The following is a 6604-nucleotide window of genomic DNA, read 5'->3' as shown; positions in this document are numbered from 1 at the left end:
CCCCATTGTCCATGTTTGTGGTGAAAACATTAAATAGCACTGATCCCAAACAGACCCCTGAGGGAGGCCATTTGTCACCAATGTCCATCTGGACATTGAGCCTTAGACCACTACTCTTTGGGTGTGGCTGTCCAAGCAGTTTCTCATCTATTGAACAGTCCACCCATCAAAGTCATGTGTGCCCAATTTAGAGAGAGGGACATTGTGGGAGATATGCCAAAAGTCTTACCTATGTCCAGATAGATGACACCCAAGGCCTTTCTCTAATCACACTGATGTAGTCACTTCATTGTAGAAGGCCACAAGGTTGGTCAGGCAGGATTTGCCCTTGTTGACGCCATACAGGCTGTCCCAAATCACCTCCCTGTCCCCTGTGTACCTTAACATAACTTCTAAGAGTTCCATGATGCTCCCAGACACAGAGGTGAGGCTGATATGTTGGTTCTCAGGAGCCTCCTTTCTACCCATTTTAATGACAGGTGCAATGTTTCCCTTTTTCCAGTCACCTGGAACTACACCTGATTGCCATGACTTTTCAAATGCGATGGAGAATGTCTCAGCAATTACATCAGCCAATTCCCTCTTTACTTGAAGGAGTCTTTATACAAGGGAAGAGGAAAATTCAGTTGACATTTTCCACTGCAGAGATAGGCTCCATGAACCCAAGTCTCTTTGTGTGAGTTTGTCTCTCTTGAAGTTGGAATGTAGCTGAGTGTAATTGCAAATGCTCTAGCAGAAGAAATATGCATCTGAGTTGGCTTTGAGCTGACTTGTGCAGCTTCACCCAGCTAAAAATGGGAAGGGAGAGCTCAATAGCTGAAGCCCCTGTCCTTTTGGCTTTATTGTCCATAAAGTCAAGGCAGCCTAGTAGGATTACCTGTGCTACAGGCATCTGGCTCTCATTTTGAATAATGGGAAGAAACCTTAGAAATCTACATCATGCCCTTCCATATCTCCCAATTAATAAAAAAATAGGGCACTTAGATTTTGTCATGGGCAAAATAGTCTCAACTAATCCTTGCTAATTAACCATAAGGATTCAGGTAATTTGGAAAAACTCTGGAAATCAACTATGTGCCACTGCAGTGGCAAAAATACTACTTTGGTGGCCAGTGGGTCCCTGCCCCAGTGTGGGTTGCCAGTAGACAGTCCTCCAGGAGGCATCCCTGTCCTTGCTACTTATTTTTCACAGGTTTTGGTGTGTTGGGGTCTTTTTGATCAAAGCGGTTTTCTATATAAGGTCAGTGTTTTGCCAGATTTATGAAAAAACAGTTTAGCTCTGATTTTCCAAAGACCATTCAATAATTTTTATTTTTTTTAAGTGACTTACTTCTGTGTTACTTGATTTTCTTAGAACTATGTTTTTAAGGTCGTGTTCTCTTGAAAGCCTTTTTGTACAAACAAAGTGAAAGACGTTCTTTCAGTTTTTGCTTTGCATCAAACATTTTCTTCAAGGTGTAGGATCAAAGTGAAGACTTTTGTGTCAGGACTGTAAACTGCCTGGAAAATAAATCATCTGGGAATTGCCAGTACTGAAATCTCCAAACCAGGTAATAAGATCAGCACTTTACTTTCTACTAGTATCCAGTTCATAATTTGACCAGCTGCTGTTTCTCCTGATCTTTTAAAGATTTTCTCTTGATTAGTGATTCCATTTACTACATTTTGCCAAATAACATGAAAGTAAAAGTGTTTGACTTTGGCTGAACTTTTACCTGACACAGCATCGTATTCTTTTCCTTTCTTTCCCCCTCCTCCCCAATAGATTTCCAATAACTAGTTATTTTCTTGTAAACTTTTCAAGGAAGCAAGATATTTGTGAATAAGATGCAGTTTAGTTCAGGATCATCTGAATTCTCTCTCCCTTCTTACTAATTCTGCAAAGGTTCATATTCAAACCTCTTATATTAAATGTTTGCCTGGTTTACTCAATAGTGCAGAGATGATACAGGCTGTTCAAATTTAATTGCTTTTTTTGTTTTCCTTCACTGTGATATTTTCTTGTATCTGATGTTCCAGAGAAGAGAAGACAAAAGAACAGGGAACAGGCAGGCTCCAGGCATATGCTGTTCACATGTAAATGATGCATCACGTTGTTTCTGCACATCAATTTACTGTCACAGTCTCTTTCTGTAAATATCTATTTTATTTCTCCCTTGTAATGCTGTCAGTAGGCAGCATCAGAAGAACTCAGTCTTCTCCAGAGTCCTCTACATTGAGTCAGAGGGATAAATACAACCTGGTAGATCCAAATATGATAAGGGGTCTGATGATGAAGGCAGACAAAATTTCTTGCTCTGAAAGATTTACAAATCAAAATTGCTTCCATGTACCATAATACAATTAGATAAAACCAGAGAATGGTAGCATCATAACACTAATACAAAAGTTATTATACAATGTTTATGAGACTTTTATTTTCAAGAGAGAATCAGACCTTATCACAGTATCCGCTTACGATGGATCAAAATTTCATGCTTTGACATTAATTCTTGGTAATGGAGAAGATGAATATCATCATCAGATGAACTCTGAACAGAGGGCCTCCCATTGGTGTTGCTAATCACTACAACCTCCCTCTGCACCAATGGTCTCTGGCTTAATGCAGTTCATTACAGAGCAACAGAAAATTAATTTTTTTAAACATTTGATAGAGCATTTATGTTGCCTTTTATACTGCCATCATCATCTCTGTAATTTGGAAGTTGAATATGGGATAATTGTGAGAAAGCTTTTTTCTCTCCCAAGAAAAACGTGTGCTAGATATGGCAGAGAAACCCCATGTCAACTGTGTGAAAGCAGAGGTAACAGTGGAATTACACACATGCTTGTAACTGTACACACTACCTGTGCTTCTGCCTATTGCTTGAACTGAAGTAGAATCACAGAATCACAGAATCACTTAGGCGAGAAAAGAGCTCTAGGATCATCAAGTCCAGCCATTAACCCAGCACTGCCAAGCCCACCACTAAACCACATCCGCAAGGGCCATATTTACACATCTTTTAAACACCTCTAGGGATCAAAACTCAACCACTTCCTTGGGCAGCCTGTTCCAATGCTTGACAAGCGTTTGCATGAAGCAAGTTTTCCTAATATCCAATCTAAACCTCTCCTGGCACAACTTGAGGCCATTTCCTCTCATCCCATCATTTGTTACCTGGGACTCCTTTCAGGCAGTCACAGAGAGCAATAAGGTCTCCCGTGAGCCTCATTTTCTCCAGGCTAAGCACCCACAAGCTCCCTCAGCCACTTCTTCTAAGACCTGTGCTCCAGATCCTTCACCAGCTGGAAGTTTTAGTCTCTTTAATAGCAGTCAGAATATGAATTGCAATCAGTAGGAAGTGAAGTAATGGCCAATTCAGGTAGCTCCCCTGCATACATATGTGCTAGAGACATTTTAGACAGAAGTATCATGAAAGTATAATGGGATTTCAACTTATTGAAGCAAAAATACCCTCCATCCACACTTTTCATAAAGCAAAACATCATGTGTTGGGATCACTTGGACTTGGTAAAAGACTAGACAGTCTTTGTAGACAGTCTGAACAGAAAGTTGTAGCATTTGGGTTTGGCTTTCAAATCTCTGGATTGGTGAATTTGCCTGTGAGGGATGAGCAAAACACCATCTAAAGACATCCTCACAATGTTTTGGTTTAAAAGTAATAATACAGGCCACTAGTTGCAGTAGATTCTAGGTAACAATGACAGAACTTCAGCAAATCTCTTCCAGGCCCTAAGCAAACATATGTCAATAATAAGGTACAGTCTAGAAGTGAGTGAGGAGAAGAAAGCAAACAGCATAAGAAAATTTATTATGCAGGAAAATTCAGTGAAATCAGTATTACCTATAATGGAGTAAAAGTTAGGGCAAATTTTAAATGTCATATAGGTGGTTATCTCCACAGGCTGTCTTACTAAGGCTTCCCCTTTCCACTCCTCCACCCTTTTCCCTTTAACATTACTACCTCTGCTTTGTAGTTGCTATTTTACTTTCTGTTTGGTGTAAGTTCAGTGGAACTACTGCCGCCTCTTTTCCAACACAGCAGCAATCCTCTTTCTTGTCCTATTCTTTTGTAGAAATTATTCTTCCTTCTAAGTGCATATTTTCTAATAATGTATTCGATGGTTGCTGCTGAGCTTTCAGCACAGGTATCAATGAGAGTGTTAGAAGGAGTGCTACTTTTTTTTTTTTAAGTTTAAGATTGTGGTGGTTTTAATGGGAGGAAACTGTTTCAAAGAGCAGTGAAATAAAATGTTATATAAAAAGTGCTATGAAGAAAAAAATATTGTGAGTGTTCAATATTGTACAGGCTTTCTTCAAGTTCAAGATGTTTTGTTGCAAACAATATCAGCACCTTCATCTGTGAATCTGTGGGTATGTGCTGCAGAAAAGGCTGCTGCTGGATTTGAAAGGATGAATTGGAGCAATACAGAATAAATCTCTCTCTTTCATCTTGATCTGTACTACTTTTATAATCCTCACTAATGTGGCACTTAAGAATTTAGCCTGATACTGCAGCTACAAATTATTCCAAAACTTTCAATGAATCAAAGGAAAAACTAGATCTCTTTCTTCAGCTAATGCCAAAGGTGAATTTGGTGCAGTGGAATTAATTGGATGCTACATTAAGAACTGAATACAGGTATGTGTATAGTTATTTTTCTGATCTTTATTGGAAATTTTGACAGACAAAGTAGGAGTACGAAATTGTTGCAAAGATCCTCATCCAAAGTCATTTTACTGTGAAACTCTGGGAGGCTGCAGGTAGCATAAGATCCCAGAGATAGCTATGTCTTTTTTGAACTATAAACAGAATTTATCACTGTGTCCTCTCCAGGAGGTAGATAGTATATCAAGGAAGGTGTAAACCCACACAGTAGGATTTCATATCTTCCAAAGCAACAAATTGACTGGAAAACTGAAGGCTGGAGAAACTGAATTGTGAACATTGCCAAAAGTGGCATCATGGTTCAGGCCACACTGCAAAGCTCAGGCCCAGGGTGCTGACCTATTGCAGCTGCCTCTTGTGTGCAAACACATCCTTGGGAACTGAACCTACTGCAGTTTCCCTTGTGTCACCTTCCCATCCTTGACACCAAGCCATGGTTTACTATGTCTTGATGCTCTGCTTACCTTGCCAGGTGGTGTCTACGAAACAAATGGAACTTGGGAACTAAGGAGATTTGCAGCCTGTTTTTTCTCTCCTCTTGCTTTATGTCATTAAGCTAGGTCCAGATGTCAGCTTGTGTTCTGTCCAGTCCTGCCTGTTCAGCCAGGTCGCCCTACAATCCTCCAGAGCAGCCGTGATCCTAAACCAGTCCACACCTTCCTGCATCTGAACTTTATTCCCAGGGTTTACTTCACACTGATTTTTTTGTATGAACAGCGCTGTCACACAAACTCTGCCTTCATTTCTCTGATTCCTTATGGGATAGGCTTCCTTTCTCTCTTTAATGAGTGAAATTCCCACATCCTCTTTTGAAGATGTCATTTGTGCCACTGTCTCCAAAGTGCTGAGCTGTGTTTGCCGCCTCAGTCCTGAAGCTGTCATCTGCTTCTTCCAAATAGTACCAGCACCATAAGTCATTCGTTTTCTTGTGTTAGAAAACACATTTCAGAAACAACACAGCTGCCTGAATTGCCTCATGTCATGAGCAGCAAGATGAACAGAATAAATTGTTTCACAGAAAGCAAATTATGCTCATGATGAAGTATCACAGCTATCTGGGAAGGTGATATGTGTGTTTTACAATAGTATAAAATCTGATTTGGAGCTCCTCCTGACATTTGTAGAGAAAAATTTCCAAATTTCACAGCAAATTACACCACTAGCAGAGTCATCTTCATAGCTGCTGTAATGCATGAACTTAAGTGCTAGCCAAGGTGAACTGAATTTACTGTCTGTAAAAAAATAAGATTTAGGAAAATGCACCTTAGAAACAAAGATTCTACTTCAGTAACAGGACTGCAAGAGCACAGCCAGGCCTGTCAGTTACCAGGACTGCCATTGCAAGGGTTGAGGACATTGGAAATGCCTCTGACTTTTCAGCTATTTTCTTGCAACACACCATAACAGTGGCTTTGGGGTTTCACCAGGCATGCACAGAACATTTCACAAGGGACAGAAACGTGGTCCATAAGTGCATTTTACACCAAAAAATATCTCTGACATCTGAACCCTCAAATTTTAGGGTGCTCGGCAGAACAGCTTTAATAAATTGCTGGATGAGATACATGGATATTAAATAGCCATATACTAAAAGTCATCCCCATCCATTGTATGGCCAATTGGGGTGTTCCACTAATCTCATGCCACCTGCTTTTCACCAGACAATAATTACCACTTTCTCACACCCCCTAATTTACCAGCTCTTTTTTCTTTGTGTTCAACTTTGCTGCTCAGGTGTTCACTTGCTCTTTCTCACTAAAGAGCATCTTTATCTCCAGACTGACCTTGGTTTCATTTTACTGCTTCTGTTTCGGCTCTGGAGAGGGTCAGTGTCCCAGACAGCATCTCCCATTTTCACACTTGCTGTAAATGCTGTCACCTCTCTGCAAACTTCCTCAAATGTGAGCTGAGACCATCACAAACTTGTACAC

The sequence above is a fragment of the Molothrus aeneus genome, chromosome 3 (genome assembly GCF_037042795.1).
Source record: "Molothrus aeneus isolate 106 chromosome 3, BPBGC_Maene_1.0, whole genome shotgun sequence".
NCBI classification, from domain to species: Eukaryota; Metazoa; Chordata; class Aves; order Passeriformes; family Icteridae; genus Molothrus; species Molothrus aeneus.
This window is presented reverse-complemented; position numbering follows the sequence as displayed.